At 41.4% G+C, this 19,063-nt stretch overlaps 1 long non-coding RNA gene across 4 annotated transcripts in view; it reads left to right on the top strand.

Annotated features, from left to right (window-relative positions):
• Positions 1–19,063, top strand: part of LOC103788800 (uncharacterized) — a 57,809-nt gene that overhangs the window by 9,318 nt on the left and 29,428 nt on the right. The window lies entirely within an intron of this gene.

The following is a 19,063-nucleotide window of genomic DNA, read 5'->3' as shown; positions in this document are numbered from 1 at the left end:
GGAGTGTGGCAGATGGAGGCTGCCAGCTAATGACAGTCCTTTGGCAGATTCTGTCTTGGAGGAGATCTATGTGGTATACTCCTATGGTTGTCACATGGATGGATTTTAGGGTTTTATTCTCAGAGGCAACTTTATTTTCAAATTCTCAGTATAGGAGTAAAAGAAACACTTCATTGCTGCCTCCAGTAAGACTACAGCCATCAAGAATTGAACTTTGTGACACTCACAGGAGTGTACACTTGAGTGCTTCTTGGTTTTATGAGAGAGGTCACTACGTTGGGTTATTTCAGTACTCTATTGAAAGTATATGTGGGATGTTATGGCCCTTACTGGTATCACAAATCTAGAGATAATCTTTGGACTGCATTTCTCCTTTTATTAAAACAAAACAAAACCTCCTACACTATGATTAACAGCAAAAGACTTGTAGCAGAGGAAAATAAAAATCAAGTGTCTTAGTCTGTTTGGGCTGCTATAACAAAAATACCATATACTGAGTATCTTATAAACAATACACATCTCTTGCTCACTGTTCCAGAGACTGGGAAGTTCAGATCAAGGTGCTGGCAGATTCTGTGTCTGGAGAGGGCCTGTTCCTCATAGACAGCCCCTTCTCACCGAGTCCTCACATGATGGAGGGGGCAAGGCAGCTCTCTGGGGCCCCTATTTATTTACTTGATTATTATTTTTTTGAGACAGGGTCTTACTTTGTCACCCAAGCTGGAGTACAGTGTTGCAAACACTGCTCCCTGTAGCTTCAACCTCCTAGGCTCAAGCGATCCTGCCACCACAGCCCCACAAGTAGATAGCTAGGACTAAAGGCACACACCACTACTCCTGGCAATTTATTTTTATTTTTGTTTTTTGTAGAGATGGGGTTTTGCCATGTTCCCCAGGCTGGTCTCGAACTCCTGAGCTAAAGTGATTCTCCTGCCTTGGCCTCCCAAAGTACTGGGATTACAGGCGTGAGCCACTATGGCTGGGCTGAGTCCTCTTTTATAAGGACACTAATTCTATTCTTGAGGGCTCCACCCTCATTTCCTAATCACCTAAAGGACCCACTCCTTCATGCCATCACCGTGGGGATTAGAATTTTCACATGTGAATTTTTGGGGGACATAAGCATTCAGACCACAACACCAAGCAGGAAAAATGAATTTAAAAAGAGAAACTACAAAACCATGTGATTTTCTCCAGAGTAATTATGCAACTGCACTTGACAGAACCCTTTTCCAAGTTGTCATCTCATCAAAGATAGCTCTAGCAGATCTGAAAACTTAAGGAGTTCAAAGTATCTTATCCAGAAACATACCAGGTAAATAACTCTCTATCTTCCAAACTATTATCACCAAACAAATTTTGTAATAGCAAAACCAACAATTAACTGAACTTTTCGGGGCAAAAGAAAATAAAGGAATCAGTAAATGTTCAAGTGGGTAGTATTCAGATAAAGATCTGGTAGTTGGACATTTTATTTTTTTTTAATCTCTCCAAAAAGCACTACAGTAATGAAATAAACTTTCTTCTTGGCTTCCAAAAAAGGAAATTAGACACAGTTAGTAGCCAGAAAGGTGATCAGATCCTCCAAAATTATTGTTTCTTCTCTATTTTTATTGAAGTTGAATCTCCACTTATCCAAAAAACTAGCTCCATTATGTTCATTTTTAAACATGATGACTTCTAAAATTGTTCTAAGAAACAGTAAATTCCAACACTTAAGTGTAGCACAGCTAATTATCTAGATGCTGTCCAATACAGTAGTTACAGCATCTAGATAATAGCTGTGTTACACTAAGTGTTGGAATTTACTGTTTCCTAGCTACATGTGGCTTATTTAAACTTACATTAATTAAAATAAGGTTTAAAAAATTAGTTCCTCAGTTGTACTAGTCAGATTTCAAATGTCCCAGGAGCTACAGCTACTGGACAGTGCTGATCCAGATGAAGGATTGGACTTTTAAGATAAATTAGCTGGTATACTGGATAGTCAAACAGCTTCTCACTAATAAATGGTTACACAATGAGTTTGACCTTAGCAAATGCTTTTAACTTCTCTCTTTACTATGAGAACTCCTTTCCTTCTTCCCTTGGTCCTTCCTTCCCTTTATCAATTGTGTAGCATGTATAAATCTTACAGTTATAGATTAAGATGTCTCAGAAATGGAACTTCCTTTATTCCTCTATAACTAAAAGTAAACCATCTCTCAAACCCCACATAGTAGAAAACCTATTCTTGCTAATTGACTCTAAACTAAATCATTTCCAGATTCTTCTCAGTTTATTTTGGATACTAACTCAGGCAATTCATTCATATCCTGGGTTGGTACACTTCCCATCTCTTCCGCTTCTCCAAGGGGCAATCTTATGTATTCATGATCTGATGTATTCATTCATCAAATATTTATTGAGTTCCTCTTATGCACCAGGAACTACAGTAGTGGGGGGCATGGCAGTATGGAAGACAAAGTTCTTGCTCTTCTTGAGGAGCATGTGTTCCAATGGGAAAATGGACACTAAGGAAGCAAACAAATACATGAAAAATATCTTCAGTGATAAAAACTCTGTAGGGAATTAAAACAATGTGGTATGATAAAGAGGCCTGTGTGAGCAGGGCATCCTTACTGTGGTAGTATTTAAAATGAGAGCTGAACAATAAAATAATAAGAAAGGGAAAAGAGCCCTTCAAAAGGGAGCAGCAAGCATAAAGACGCAAGTCGACAGTGAGAAAGGGCTTGCAAGGTCTCCAGCCACCAGCAAAGGGGATACTGCCTCACCTCCCTGACCCTGAGCAAAGCATGAATCTTCCTCAGTAAGAGGGGGACCTGGGCAACTAGAAAATTCTAGGGAAAAAATCAATATTAGAGTTATATTATATAAAAATAACAATTCTTTGATAACTTGTACATTCATCACCTTTTATTTTCCATTCCTTGCCTTGCTTATTTTTGGTTTTTAGTAAAAAATAAAAATGATAGAGAAAAGCCTAAATAGAGCTTGATGATACCTTAATTTGAAGGAAGAGACAAGAGGACCCTTTTTCTTTGATGGGAGCACTGTCTTTCTTTCCTCAATTGAGCACCCAAAACGACATCAAATATCGCAGTTATTTGGGACCTTCTTTATGTTTTAAAAACGTGTCACAAATAAATGAATTAATGTACTTCTTATATTCTTTAAAAATTTTTTATTCCTTGAGGATATGTCATGTATCCATTCCATTCATCCATCTGTCTTTTCATCCCCCTGTTGGGCAAATTTAATTGAGCATCCAAAGGTGAGCTCCTTTTCCAGTCAGTCTTCTGTGATTTCTTCAGCCCTCATTTATCTCCCTTTCCTCAGAATCTCTATAGCTCTTTCTTCACACTGCACAATTTAGCACCTTATGATGTTTTAATGTACATTATCCATTCTACTCATCACAACGGTGGCAAGAATTAGACAGGGTAAATATTGCTGTATTCCCATTTTGCTAATGACAAGAGTATGGCCATGGCCCAGAGTACTGACATACATGAATATTCTGTTATTCTGGTAAATATGCATCTGCTTACTTTCTTACAAAGTTAAACATGTACTTTTGACTTGGAGATCCCATTTCTGGGTATTTGCCCAAAAGAAATAAAAACATATGTCCCCGCAAACACCTGTACACAAATGCTGATTGTAGCTTTATTCGTAACAGCTAAAAGGTGAAATAGCCCAAGTATTTATCAATGGAATAGATAAACAAGCTGTGGTATATGTATACAATGGAAAATATTATGCTGGCTGGGCTAGGTGGCTTATGCCTGTAATCCCAGCACTTTGGGAGGCTGAGGCTGGTGGTTCACTTAAGGTTGGGAGTTCGAGACCAACCTGGCCAATATGGTAAAACCTCATCTCTACTGAAAATAGGAAAATCAGCCAGGCATGTGGTGGCTGCATTTGTAATCCCAGCTACTTGGAAGGCTGAAGCAGGAGAATTGCTTGAACCGGCCAGGCAGAGATTGCAGTGAGCCGAGATCATGCCACTGCACTCAAGCCCAGGCAACAGAGCAAGATCTCCAACTCAAAAACAAACAAACAAACAAACAAACATATATATACATACAGAGGGTTGGAGTCGGTGGTAGAGGAGAGAAGGAAGCAGGGACTATGTCCAGGTCTGTGGCTAAGCCAGGACTCCCAGGGAGTCGGACAGCCTCTCAAGACTGCAGCGCTTTCTGGCTCCCTTCAGAGGCTGAGGCTCTCCAGTGGGAAGGAAGTGAAAATTTTCCCAAAGTTTGGACTCTAGAGAAGATAGCTGCTTACAAGTGAGATGACTGAAATCAGTCCTTCTGGAGAATCTGATTTGGTGCTGGTTACTTGGAGCCCTATGGTGTTGAGCTGCTCCAGATTTCTGGTCACAGCAAGACTGGTGCTGAAACGAAGGTTTGTTTTCAACACTCTTTTCTTGTAAGAACAGTGCCCAGATTGTCCTTCTAGACTCTTAGAGCAAGTTGTCCCAGTGAGGACGCTCCACCCATCTCTACATGGGCGCGATGACTCAGGCCACAGTTCACCTCGCCTCGCCACAGGGATTTCTTCAGGGGCATATGACTGTCACCTCCCCAGAGCCACTGAGATGCTGTGAGACATTTTCTGAAACAGTGGCATGTGGTAGTATTCTTTTCTCTAAACCCGACACCTGAGACGATATAGGGTCAAGTCTGCTGTCACCATCTTGAGAGCACTGGAGCCACCTCAGAGGAAACGGATGAGAGACAGAGAGAAATCAAGTCCTGAGGACAGTGCGTGGGCCCTGAATCCAGCTCTTCCTGACAAGTCTACTCTTGGGCGTTTTGTTCATTTGTTTGTTTCCTTACTCAGCTCTACAACCAGTTTACTTCTTGCTTAAACCCATTGGGGTTGCGTTTTCTGTTACCTGAGGCTGAAGTGGCAAGTTCCTGTTACTGCCTCCATCTGGAATTCCCCTATGTGGTCACATCCCCATCTACTGGCAAAGACCTCCATCTCTTTCAAGATTGCTGTAAGCACCAACCACCTGTATGCCTTTCCAGCCTGCTGCCTCTCAAAGAACTGATCCCTCCTTTATTTTCCCCCATTGTACTCTTCTATACACTGTTATCATAGCACCTAAATTCTTTGAAATCCCTTGTTTCTATGGGTATGGGTCTCTCTATATAAGGTCATAAATCTGTTGAAGGTAGGGGCTGTTTATTTGTGGGCTTTGTGCCTTCAGAGTCTAGCCCAGTGTCTGACACATCGTAGGTTTATGACTGGTATTTGTTGCATGAATGAATGAATGAGGCAAGAGCCTGCCCCCCACCAAGTTTTTTAATAAAAGATGTTCACATCTCAGCAGGTAGACAGTGAGGCCTTGGAGAATTTGGAATGGATAATGGAAGGAACCAATCTACTTGTCAGTTGGTCTGTCTCAATGTCCTTGGGCATCACTTAACACTGGGACTCCCAGGCCAGGAAAGTGACTCATGGTTGGGAGCAGAAAATTCAGAGCTGTTTAAATGTTACCTATACCCAGCACTGATTTTTTGTAGCAACTATTGCAGAACTGCTCTCAGGTGGAGAGTTCAGTGGGCAGCTCTGGAGACCTGAGGCACAGAGCTGAGGAAATGAGATGGGAGCTGATGAAGCAGTTTCTAAGCATTTAATACGTTCTTTTTGATCATTTGAATTTGTTTCTTACTGGCATTTTTTTTTCTCTCCATTAATATGAGAAACTGTGTGGGTTTGTAAATATGACCAACAGCGTTACAGTAGATAGCTGGTCAGGCTTGAACATGGCAGGAGAGGGTTCCCCACACACACTAGGAATGTCAGGTGATCACCAGGTAATAGGCAGTTTTGTTAACTATCTTGCTAAAATAATAATTGGTCACAGCCAGTACCAGGAGAAGGCAGTCTTCTAATAGAAAACACCTGAAGCTGGTGATCAGCAGCCTCCCAATAAGATCTCAGGAGTTGAGTGGGTGGGCTCCAGCATGTGCATTAAGAGGTAAAATGGTGAAGTTTAACTGGCATATGACCTTCCTCTAGGAATGCTCAACTGGTAAGGGAAGAACTCAAGTGAGCATGCATACAACTCCGGTAAACACACTGCATGTGGCCCCTCCCAGGTGCCAGCAGGCCACTGCAAATGTGGGCAGCCCACCCCAAGGAAAGACTCTGGGGAGAAGTAATGCAAGACCCCGGAAGTATGCCAACATATAAAACCCCAAATCAAAAAGTCAAACTGTGCACTTGATCTCTCAAGTCGCCAGCTTGGCCCTCTTCCAAGTATACTTCTCTTCCTTTCATTCCTTCTCTAAAGCTTTTTAATAAACTTTCACTCCTGCTCTAAAACTTGCCTCGATCTCCTTCCGCCTTATGCCCCTCAGTCGAATTCTTTCTTCTGAGGAGGCAAGAAGTGAGGTTGCTGCAGACCTGTACAGATATGGATTTGCTGCCAGAATAAAAGTTGATCAACAGATGTAAACAGAAAATGTTTGAAGCATTACATAATTTTCTAAAATTATTTTTAAGATAGTCCCAGTAAGTAGGCCTTCTTAACTGTCATGTTTTGGTGTACTGATGTTACTGGTAGAGGGACTTGACTGCAAGTTGTCCAGGTTCTTGGCATTTTAGAAGAAAAAATTAGACAAAATGTACAGCAAAGCAAGGAAACAATGAAGCAATGAAAACAGATTTATTGAAAATGAAAGTACACTCCGCAGCATGGGAACAGGCTGAGCAGCAACTCAAGGGCCCCAGATACAGAATCTTCTGGGGTCCAAATTCCTGCTAGAGGTTTTTCATTGGCCACTTGGTGTTCACCCCTTGTAAATGAAAGGGTGGCCCCACAATCATTCTGGAAAGCAACCAATCAGAGGCTAAAGTGAAGTTACAAAGTTGCACCTCTGTGCAAATGAAGACTTGGCCCACAATCAGTCTGACTGGACAGCAACCAATCAGAGGCCGAAGTGAAGTTCCAACGTTACACTCCTATGTAAACATCTGATTGGTTGCAGAATCAGTGGTACTTTCAATTTTCCAGTGGTACTACCTTTCCTACCAGGAATGGTAGGGGTTTGCAAAGGGAGTAGCCTCTGGGCCTTTTGGTACTTAGATGTGGAAAGTTAGGATTTTCCTTTCGATTTAGTTCTAGGAAGTCAGGGTGAATCCACCTTAGGTTCCCTGCCTCCTTACCCTATTCTCCTGCCTTCCTGATCTTGTTGGCTTTCCCTGTTTCCCCAATTAGAAGGTGGCCAACTCCAAGCTCTATCATCTATTAGCTAGAAGACTTTGGGCAAGTCATTCAACATAACAACGTTATAATTTTAGCACCTCTTCAGTGAGACAATAAAACCATCACTCCTGCTTACATCTCATAGTTATAATGAAATTAAATGAAAGGAGAAAAGGGGAACAAAAATTAGCTTGCATGTCTTCATGTTCCCAGTTTTTTTCTGCTTGTTTCATAGATTGCATCTGTCAAGATATTCTTGGTTGAGAGTGAAAGAGAAAAATAACACAAACACCCTTAAGCAAAACCAAGATGCATTGGCTCTCATAACTGAAAAATCTAAGGTAGATCTAGACTCAGATGGTATCACTGGACTCCAACCACTCTCTCTCTCTCTCACCTCGGTTCTCCATGCTGGCTCAATTTCCAAACATTACTGTCCCACATGGTTACAAGATGCCAGCAGCAGCAGCAGACCCCATTCAAATCTATTAGCAAAGAAGTAATTATCGTTTTCTTAGAATTCCGAGCAAAATCATTTTGAGTTTTATTGGCTTCTTTTGGATCATATACCCATCCCTGAACCAATCGTGGTGACAAAAAAAAAAGTGATATTCTTTCTAATTGGCTAGGCTTGAATGATACGCCATACATCAAGTCAAGGGTGGAGTCAACTGCACCATAATTTTATGAACTGAGACAGGCACAGCTACTGATCCTCCTGAGAAAAATCATGCTGTGGTTACCAGGTGGATGAGTGGAGGCTGAGTGGCAACAGATGCCCATTACCCAGATGCAGCTCTTAATACCTCAGGCCACACAAGGGTGGTGATAGTGGCAGGAGGCAGATGGGAGGGACAAACAGGGTTACAAGAGCATACAAACTAGAATTCTTCTGGCTTTATCTCCATCTGTTGTGTGGGAACCTCAGCCCCTCAGCTTCCTCCCAAATTGTCCTGTGTGTCACTAGAGGCTCTCCTAACAGGGAGTTCCATGTGCACTTATAAAATAGTTCTTTTGGGTAGCACTCAGCCTGTATCCTCCCTCTCTGTTTGCTGCGGTCTCCTGCAATGTTTCTGTGGTTGCCAAGACCAAGATGCTCACAGTACCAGTGCTGCTGCTGCTCCTGTCTCAAATGCTCTCCAGAAGCAGCAGAGATACTGTGTATGTTGTTGAAAGGAACAAACCCTTCAAAAAATGATCCCTCTTCCCACTTCTTCAAAGAGCCTTGAGGATAGTACCCTCACTCTCATTTCTGCCACCCACTCCCTCTTACTTGATAGATGTATTGTCTCATTCTCTCTTTGCAGCAATCCTGAGTTAGGAGCTGTTATTACATGTAGTTTAGAGATGAGGTCATTGAGGCAAAGAAAGGTTTAGTGAATGTCACTCTACCTTGTCAGATATTTGTCTGTCTCAATTACTGATATACTTCTCAGTGCCTGACTTTTTATATGTTATTTATTTTATTTTGTGTTACAAAGATGGGATCTCATTCTGTTGCCCAGGGGGATCTTGAACTCCTAGCCTCAACCCACACTTCTACCTCATCCTCCCAGAGTGCTGGGATTACAGGCATGAACCACCACACCTGACCTCAGTGCCTAACTTATAGCAGTTATTCAGTAAATGTTTATTGAACTGATGGAAGGTGGAGTGGGTGCTATGGTGGCCCTCCCTGATCTTGCATTCAGGACCAAAACATTCATTCCCTCAGCTGCTAAAGGCTCTTACCTGGCATCTATCCAGGAATTTCCCACAGAACAAGTTTACAACCTCTCTCCGAGGACAACACCCAATGACAGATCTATGCTAGAGATAAAGGATACATTCCAATTTTGGAGGACTCTAAAAAGGCCATCCCAATTCCAGCTGAGGATGGAATCAGTGGAGGCATCTGTTGCATCTGCATGGCAGCTCAGCCTCTCCCTCTGGCTGGCCCTGTGCCCCTTTATGGGTGTCATTACTGACTACACCCCTCCGTGAACCACTTGCCCATGAGTCTCCATCTCGGAGTCTGTTTCCAGAGAAGCTGACCAAAGGCAGTTGGAATGTGTTATTCACACAGCCTGGTGGCTCCCACCTCAACAATGCTCTCTATAGACTGGCTCTTTCTCTGAAGCCATTTGAGGCAACATGGCAGCTGTTTGCTCTCAAATGCACTGTTGTGAAAACCTATGCTGTCCTCTCTGAAACCGGGAAGTTCAGTAAGGTGCCACCTCTTATCCCCTCTGCTCTTGCTAAAGCTGGACTCCTTGTTCAGCCCTGCAGCTGGGAATGTCTCTTGCCATCATGCCCCAGTGCAGATCCCTGCCTAGGCCACAGCGATAGGTCAAGACACAAAGAATGATGCTCCTTTCCCATGGAACTCTCTCAGGAGCTCCACCCCTGCTTTGTGGCACTTCTATATGCCCTCCTCTGGCAACATGCTCAGGCCATGCCAGTGGCCAAGGCTTCAGTAACCAGTACCAGTGTTCCCCTACTGAAGAAATGGCACCCTGGCTGCCATTTCTTGATTCAGTCTTTGGCTACCTGCGACGTGGATTTCCTCAGAGCCATTTTGTTCTTTCTTCCCATCTGTCTGTTGTTGGGCCACATTCTGTATACTTGTGAACCACAGAATGGGTTTATTTCCCCCCCTCTGCTCCTTTGTAACTTTGCCTGACTCTCCACTCCCCTTATCCCTCCCTAAGAACCACCAAGCTCTGCAAATAGTATTGAATTTGTTGAAGCCAGGGAGGAGGAGAGGTGTGGGAGGAGACAACGTCTGTTTACAGAGACAAGACTCAGACAACATCTTCTCATCAACTTGATGAACCTGGCTTCTTTACTTCATCATCTAGGAAATAAGGATGCTTCATTAATTTGTTAAGACAATTCAGTACGGGGATGGATGCAAAGCACTTGGTATTGTGCTCAGCATGGAGTGAATGTGCCATAAATGTCATTTGTGCCAGCTGCTAGACTTTGGTGTCTTAGCTCCAAATCCACCCTTCTATGCTTTGTGAGCTGGGATTCTGCAAACCCGATTTCTGTTTTACCAGCTGTTCCCTGTCGGGCTTTGTCAATAGGGAAACCTGAGGGAGACTGTGAGGTTGGAGGAAGGAAAGGGGACTTGCTTTTCCCCATGGACGTGTACCTACTTCCTATTCCCATGAGCATCACATCAGCAGCTTCTGGATCCAGCTGGCAGTTTTTCTCTCACTTGCAGGACCAGTCTCAATGCACACCATCCCCACCCCCACAACAACCCCCAGAGTTATCTTTTCAGTTACCTAGTTAACAAATGGTGTGGCTCCTGTCTCCTGATTCGACTCTGATGAATGCAGCATAGTTTTTCTATTTTATGAATGAGAAAACAAAGGCTCATGTTGGTTAATGAATTCCCCAAGGTCACAGAGTTGGGAGGTAGCTCTTTGGGATTTGAGTCGAGGTCGACTTGTTGCGAGAACTGGTGCCTTTTATACTGTAGAACACAGCTGAGATAAGCCATGTGGCTCTCACTCCAGGACACTGTCACCTTTTCATTCCTTCTTTGAGCTCACCCAGTGGAATAGGTGAGGATGTACTCCACCCTCTACCCTGGGCCTGGAACTGCGGATGAAACACAGCTGCTGCATGGTGGAAAATGTGGCATTGAATGCCCCTGCCTCTGAAGCTAGCTTCCTCTCTAAGATCCTCTATTTAAGAATATGATTCTAACCAACTTTTGCAATATTCATTAAGTAAAAAGGAATACATCTCAAGTCAGTTATGAAACTCCTAGATGCTAGTGAATCTAAGGAGAGTCACTAAGGGTTATACAATTACCTTGACAGAAACGGATTCCCTAGGTCTGACCCAGAATTCTGTGAGGAGAAAAATAACTCTCAAAACACTACTATTTGGACTTCACTTTTATTTTAAAAGTTTTCATAAAGTACTTTTTGATGGAAGACAGGTGGTCAGAGAGAAGAAAGGGAGTCAGGCCAGAAGAGAAATCTTTCATATCAAACAAGGATGGACGAGAAGCCGGCATTCTAATAGACTAGCTGGGGAAAGGCACAATGACATTACTGGGAATCTGGCCAAGGCAGGGACTATTACTGGATATTTCTGACTTTGTTCAGAATATTCCTGGAACTCAATGTCTTTATAAAGCCATAGAGATATAATTTTTTCTGATATGAAGAACACTGTAGTCCATTAACAGAAATTGATCTATATTTTAACTTAATTAGAAATAGTATCCCAAAGAAAAACAAATGAGTTGTCAAATAATTATTGTCAAGAAATAATGAGTAATGTTATTGGATGAATGGAAAAGGCCTTTCTGTTTATGAAAACAGAAAATACAGTCCAAGTCCTGGATCATTACGTAGGAATGAGGGCAGAGTTCTCATTCCAGGATGTGATAAGTTGCTATGCTTGATTTTTTTTTTGCTGGGAAAAACAATCAAGTAAACAAAAAAGTCATTTTTATAAATTTTAAGAACTAAGGCACCAAATTTTGTGTCACCAAGAAAGAATGTTCCTAGGAAAATCACTTATAAATGTAATTTTTGTAAGAAATAGATTCACAGAATAATGCCAGAGACTTGAACATTCAGAATTTATTAAATATTAAGCATTGCCAAGTAAAAGCCAAGAAAGGTAAATATTTCCCCTATCTAGCTGCTTCTCTCTAGTATTCCAACATTTCATGTTTTCATTGACTATGTTCTACCTGGCTATTTCTAGGAGGTTTCTGTTGTTTATGCTGTTTACTCATTACTGAATTTAAAGAAAGAAAAATGATGGAATCCACTGATTTTTCCTCCCATCTGACGGTTCCTAAAGTAGCATATTTTACAAGCTTTTGTATGACTATTATTAAGAGCACTGTTAGATTATTTCCTAAAATTGTTATTTTTTTCATTCTTAAGTCGGCAATGAAAGCAGAGAGAAGTCAGCCATGGCAGTGTGCTGTCCTGGATGAGATCATAGTCTTCAACAGCCAACATACCTGTGCTTGGAGCCTTGGTTCAACCATTCACTAGCTGTGTGACCTTGGGCTTGCTTAACTTCTCTGAGCCATAATTTCCTCATCTATAAAATGGGGTAATGAAAGTAGCCACCTCATTGGACTCAAGGGTAAATCAGATTATCTACTTGGCACACAATATGTGTGTGTGTCATTCCATGGGGAGTTACTATTTAGTAAGAATGCTGGGGCCCAGAACAGGATTGGAGTGAGGGTTACTTCTTGCTCAGGCATCAACTGTGTACGATAAGAAACACATCCATAATCCATGTTAATTGATACTTTGTAATTTTTTATTGTATATATTTAAGGTGTACATGTTTTGCTATGCATATACATCATGAAATGGTTACTATAGTCAAGAATATGGACATATCCATCATCTCAGGTAATTACCCATTTTTTTGTGTATGGCAAGATCACCTACATTTACTCTTTCAGCAAAAACCCTAAATACAATACAATATTATTAACTACAGTCCTCACCTGCATGTTACATCCCCAGACTTGTTCAGCCTACGTATCTGCTACTTTCTATCCTTTGACCTACATCAAAGGATAGAAATTCCCCACTGCCTCCTGCCCCAGCCCTTAGCCCTCCCTTATATCTCTCTGTATTTGAATTTTTTAAAAATAGATTTTATTATATCCTAAATATTAACTTTTAAAATTGACCCCTTTGTTAATTCACTTATTCATTCACATTTATTGAACCCTTACTTCATAACAAGAGCTTACAAAATGTTAGGTAAGCTATAACCTACATCTCCAAGAAATTTAAAGTGAAATAAGGGCATATGAGTAAGATCCAAATAACTTAGATACAGAAGATGAGGAAGAACATTAGAGTGGCACAAACAATGAGTGCTAGAGATTCTCAGTATGGAGTCTTCTGAGGTTCCCAAAGCCAGAGAAGGCCATTGCAGATGGAAGGGTTATATCAGGGCTTAATGATGGCCATTTCAGGTGGAGGAAACAACACCAACCTAGAAATGAAGATAGTGAAGTCTCTAGTTTATGTGGGGAACAGTAATTAACCTATTTGGCTGAAGCATGGGGCTAGGGAAGTGAAGAATAGAAGGAAATTGTCTTATTTTGTTTGGACTGCTGTAACAAAATACCACAGACTAGATAGATTATAAACAACAGAAACTGATTTCTGCCAGTTTTAGAGACTTGGAAGTCCAGCATCAAGGTGCTGGAAGGCTCAGTGTCTGGAGAGGACCCACGTACTGGTTCACAGCCATCATTCTTACTGTGTCCTGACAGGGTGGAAGGGGCCAAAGGGACTTCCTTTATAAGGGCGCTATTCCCATTCATGAGGGCTCTACCCTCATGACCTAATTATACCTCCCAAAGGCCATATTTCCTAATATCATCATTTTGGGGATTAGGATTTCAACATAGGAATTTTTGGGGAAATGCAAACATTCAGACCATAGCAGAAATGAAGCTGGTTGGAGTTGAACTTTGGAGGGCCTTGAATAGTGATAGACTGGAGAGTTTTGTTGACTTTGCCTTGTTTTTTTTTTGTGTGTGTGTCTTTATTTTGTTTTTCATTTTTATTTTTGAGACAAGGCCTCGCTCTGTTGTCCAGGCTGAAGGGCAGTGGTGCAATCATGGCTCACTGTAGCCTCAACCTCCTATTCTCAAGTGATCCTCCCACCAGCCTCCCAGGTAGCTGGAACTACAGGCGTGCACCACTACATCTGGCTAATTTTTCGTAGTTTTTTGTAGGCATGCAGTTTTGCCGTGTTGCCCAGGCTGGTCTCAAACTCCTGAGCTCAACTGATCCACCTGCCTTGGCCTCCCAAAATGCTGGGATTATAGGTGTAAGCCACCATGCCTGGTGTATTAGTCCGTTCTCACACTGCTGTGAAGAAACACCCGAGACTGGGTAATTTAGAAAGAAAAGAGATTTAATTGACTCACAGTTATGCATAGTTTGGGAGAGCTCAGGAAACTTACAATCCTGGAGGAAGGCACCTCTTCATAGGGCAGCAGAAGAGAAAATGAGTGCCAGCAGGGGAAATGCCAGATGCTTATAAAGCCATCAGATCTCATGAGAACTCACTCACTATCATGAGACCAGCATGGGGAAAACTGCCGCCATGATTCAATTACCTCCCACCAGGTCCCTCCCACAACACATAGGGATTAAGGGGATTACAATTCAAGATGAGATCTGGGTGGGGACACAGCCAAACCATATCAGCTGGCCTTCTTTGTTTTTATATACCTGGTGCTAGGGAGCCACTGGGAGCATCCAAATGAGCTCATGTCTCTTTTGCTTGCTGCCTGCCCCCCAGCTACCCCTTATTTTCTCTTTTCCTTTCAGCTATACTTCTTAAAAATCTTGCCTAGATGCTTTTTCTGAAATTTGAATGCTTCTACATCCACAGCAACCTGGCTTCCATTGCGTCATTCTACTTGGAACTGGTTCATCAAGCCCATCAATGATCTTGTTGCCTCTTTGCAGTCCATACCATGTTGACACATTGACTCTCTCTCCTTATTTCATCCAACACCTCTGGCTGCTCTTTCTCATTTCCTTGGCAGGCTTTTCTTCCTCTGCCCATCCTTAACTATCAACATGCCTTGGAGATCTAACCACATTCCTCCTCATCATCTCTCCCTGAGAGATCTAGTGGCTCCTCTTCATCCACCACTTCTGTGCTGAGGATGCCCAGATCCTCATCTGCAGCCCTGTCCTGTCTCCTGGGCTTCTGGGCTTCTGAACCATATTTCCTCCTCTGCTTGGATGTCCCCCAGGTACCTGAACCCCAATGTGTACAACTAAACTCATTGTGGGCCCCCATCCTGTGGTCTCTATCTTTTTTGTTTTTTATTTTTTGAGACAGAGTTTCACTCTTGTTACCCAGGCTGGAGTGCAATGGTGCGATCTCGGCCCACCGCAACCTCCGCCTCCTGGGTTCAAGCAATTCTCCTGCCTCAGCCTCCTGAGTAGCTGGATTACAGTCACGCACCACCATGCCCAGCTAATTTTTTGTATTTTTAGTAGAGACGGGGTTTCACCATGTTGACCAGGATGGTCTCGATCTCTTGACCTTGTGATCCACCCGCCTTGGCCTCCCAAAGTGCTGGGATTACAGGCTTGAGCCACCGCACCCGGCCTGATCTCTATATTAATAAATTGCCAGCCACTGTCTAAGCCAGAAGTTAAACGTCATTAAAGCCTCTATTCTCCCTCATTCCCAGCCAGCAAGGCTTATTGCCTGTGTCTGTTTCTTGAAACCATCTACTTCTCTTCATCCTCACTGTCATTATCTTATATTCTCTGCTAGCCCTAAGTGGTCTTCCTTACAGTCAGTCTTGCCTTTTCCTCTCCATCTATTCTTACACTGTAATCCAGCCACTGTTGTTTTTAAATGCAAATATGATCATATAATCTCCTTACTTAAAATCATTACTCATGGGGTGAGTTGCAGACTCCTCATGGCTTACAGGTTCTACAGGATCCAGGCCTGAAAAGACAAGCAAGTTTTATCCTAAGATTGCTTAGTGGTTTCCTATTCCCTCAGAATGGAGGCCAAACATAGGGACTCACAAGAGCTTTCATTCCCTGGCTCCTGCCTGGAATGCTTATCCAGCTTAGATCTGGATTGTCACCCTTGTGCACTCTACCCTCTAGTCATCCTGAATCTCCTCCAGGTTCTTGAATGTGCCACACAACCTCCTCTGTCCCCAGCCCATGCACATGCTGCTCCCTCTGCTCCCTCTGTATGGGACATTTGTCTTCCCTTCCACAGCCAATATGTCCTGTTTATTTTTACATTTTTTAACAGACTTTATATTTTAGAATAGTGTTGTATTCACAGCAAAGGTGAGCAGAAGATACAGAGACTTCCCACATACCTCCTTCCCCACTATAGGCATAGCCTTCCCCTTTATCAACGTACATTTGTTATCACTGATGAACCTGCATTGACACATCATTATCACTCATAGTCCATTGTTTACATTAGGGCTTACTCTTGGTGCTATACATTCTATAGAATTGTTTACATTTATAATGACATGATCCACTATTACAGTATTATACAGAGTGACTTCACTACCCTAAAGAGCTTCCGTGTTCAGCCTATTCATCTCTTCCTGCCCTCTAATTCCTGGCAAACACTGATCTTTTTATTGTCTCCATAGTTTTGCCTTTATCAGAATGTCATATAGTTAGAATCATACAGAATAGCCTTTTCAGATTGGCTTTTATCACTGAATAATAATCATCTGAGTTTACTTCATGTGTTTTCATGGTTTGATAGCTCGTTTTTTTTTTTTTAGATGTTAAATAATGTTTTGTTATCTGGAAGTATCAGTTTACCTATCCATTTGCTTACTGAAGGCCATCTTCATTGCTTCCAAGTTTTGGCAATTATGAATAAAGCTCCTATAAATCTTAATGTACAGGTTTTTGTGTGGATATAAGTTTTCAATTCCTTTGGGTAAATACCAAGGAGTGTTATTGCTGGATCAAAGGGTATGGTTGGTTTTGTAAGAAATTGACAAATTGCCTTCCAAAGTGGCTACACCATTTTATTCCCACCAGGAATGAGTGAGAGTTCCTGTTGCTTCACATCCATTCCAGCATTTGATGTGAGTGTCTGGATTTTGGCTATTCTAACAGGTGTGTGGTGGTATCTCATTGTTTTGATTTTCGTTTTCTTGATGACATATGATGTGGAGTATCTTTTTGTATGGTTAAGTGCCATCCACATGTCTTCTTTGGTGAGGTGTGTGTTAAGATCTTTGGTCCATTTTTTAATTGGGTTCTTAATTTTCCTATTGTTGAGTTTTAAGAGCTTTTTGTACATTTTGGGTAACAGTCGTTTATCAGAGACGGCTTTTGCAAATATTTTCTTCCAGTGTGTCACTTGTTAGAGCAGGAAAATTTTATTTTACTGAAGTCCACCTTATCAGTTGTTTCTCTCATAGACGGTGCCTTTTGTTTCATATCTAAAAAGTCAATGCCAAATCCAAGGTCATCCAAATTTTCTCTTACATTTTATTCTAGGAGTATTAAAACTTGGTGTTTCACATTTAGGTCTGTGATCCATTTTGAGTTTATTTTCATGACGGGTATAAGCTCTGTGTCTAGATTCACTTTCTGGCCTGTGAATGTCCAGTTGTTCCAGCAACATTTGTTGAAAAGACTGTCTTTCTCTATTGTATTGCCTTTGCTCCTTTGTCAAAGATCAGTTGACTATATTTATGTGACTCCATTTGTGGGTTCTCTACTCTATTCCGCTGACCTATTTGTCCTTTCACCAACACCACGTTGTCTTGATTACTGTAGCTTTGTAGTAAGTCTTGAAGTTGAATAGGGTCAGTCCTCCAATTTTGTTCTTTTCCTTTAATACTCTGTTGGCTCTTTTATGTCTTTTGCCTTTAGAATCAGTTTGTTGATATCCACAAAATAATTTGCTGGAGTTTTGATTGTCATTTCATTGAATCTATAAATCAACTTGGGAAGAACTGGCATCTTGACAATATTGAGTCATTCTATTCATAAATATGAAATACCTCTCCATTTATTTAGTTAGTATTTTACTTCTTTAATCAGAGTTTTAGTTTTTCTCATTTCATTAGATTTATACCTAAGTATTTTATATTTCATATTTGGGGGCACTAATGTAATGGTATTATGTTTTTAATTTCAAATTTTACTTGTTCATTGCTTACATAGGAAATTCATTGACATTTGTATATTCACTTTGTATCCTAAACCTTTCTATAATCCATTACTAGTTCTAGGAGGGTTTTCTTTGTCAATTTTTTTGAGTTTTCTACATAGACAGGTGTAGAAAGAGCTTGATAGATAATCATGTTATCTGGCACAGTTTTATTTCTACCTTGCTAATCTGTATACATTTTATATCATATTCTTATCTTATTGCATTAGTTAGGACTTCCAGTATGTTGTTAAAAGCAGACATGAGAGGGGATATTCTTGCCTATTTCCTGATCTTAGTGGGAATGTATCAAGTTCCTCATAATCAAGTATGATATCAGCTGTGTGTTTTTTATAGACAATCTTTATTAAGTTGAGGAAATTCTCTTTCTAGTCCTAGTTTGCCATAAGTGGGTATTAGATTTGTTAAATGCTTTTCTGCATCAATTTATATGATTTTTTGATTTTTAAAATTGGCCTGTTGATGTGGTGTATTACAATCCTATTTATGTCTAGTGTTCCATTATTGGAATGCTAATCATGTGGGAGTTATTTTTATCCTACTGCTCAAGGTCATCTCTAAGATCTGATTGCAAAAATTCAAAAAATTGTAACCGCAGGCATAAATGGGTTAATTGATTTTCAAATGTTGAGCCAGCCTTGCCTACCTGGATAAATTCTGCTTGGTTGTATTGTGTAAATCTTTTACATATTGTTGGATTCAATTTGCTAATATTTTGTTGAGGTTTTATGCATCTATGTTCATGAGCGATATTGGTCTATAGTTTTCTTTTTTTTTTTTTTTTCCTGAGATGGAGTCTTGCTCTGTCACCCTGGAGTGCAGTAGTGCCATCTCAGCTCACTGTAACCTCCGCCTCCCAGGTTCAAGTGATTCTCCTGTCTCAGCCTCCCAAGTAGCTGGGATTACAGGCGCGTGCTACCTGCCCAGCTAATTTCTCTATTGTTAGTAGAGATGGGATTTTGCCATGTTGGCCAGGCTGGTCTTGAACTCCTGACCTCAGGTGATCTGCCTACCTTGGTCTCCCAAAGTGCTGGGATTACAGGTGTAAGCCACCATGCCTAGCCTATGTTTTCATTTCTTATGATATCTTTGTCTGGTTTTGGTATTAGGATAAGGTTAGCCTCATAT

Source organism: Callithrix jacchus, chromosome 17 (genome assembly GCF_049354715.1).
Source record: "Callithrix jacchus isolate 240 chromosome 17, calJac240_pri, whole genome shotgun sequence".
NCBI lineage: Eukaryota > Metazoa > Chordata > Mammalia > Primates > Cebidae > Callithrix > Callithrix jacchus.
Note: the sequence above shows the minus strand (reverse complement) of the source record. Positions and strands in the feature narration are given on the sequence as shown.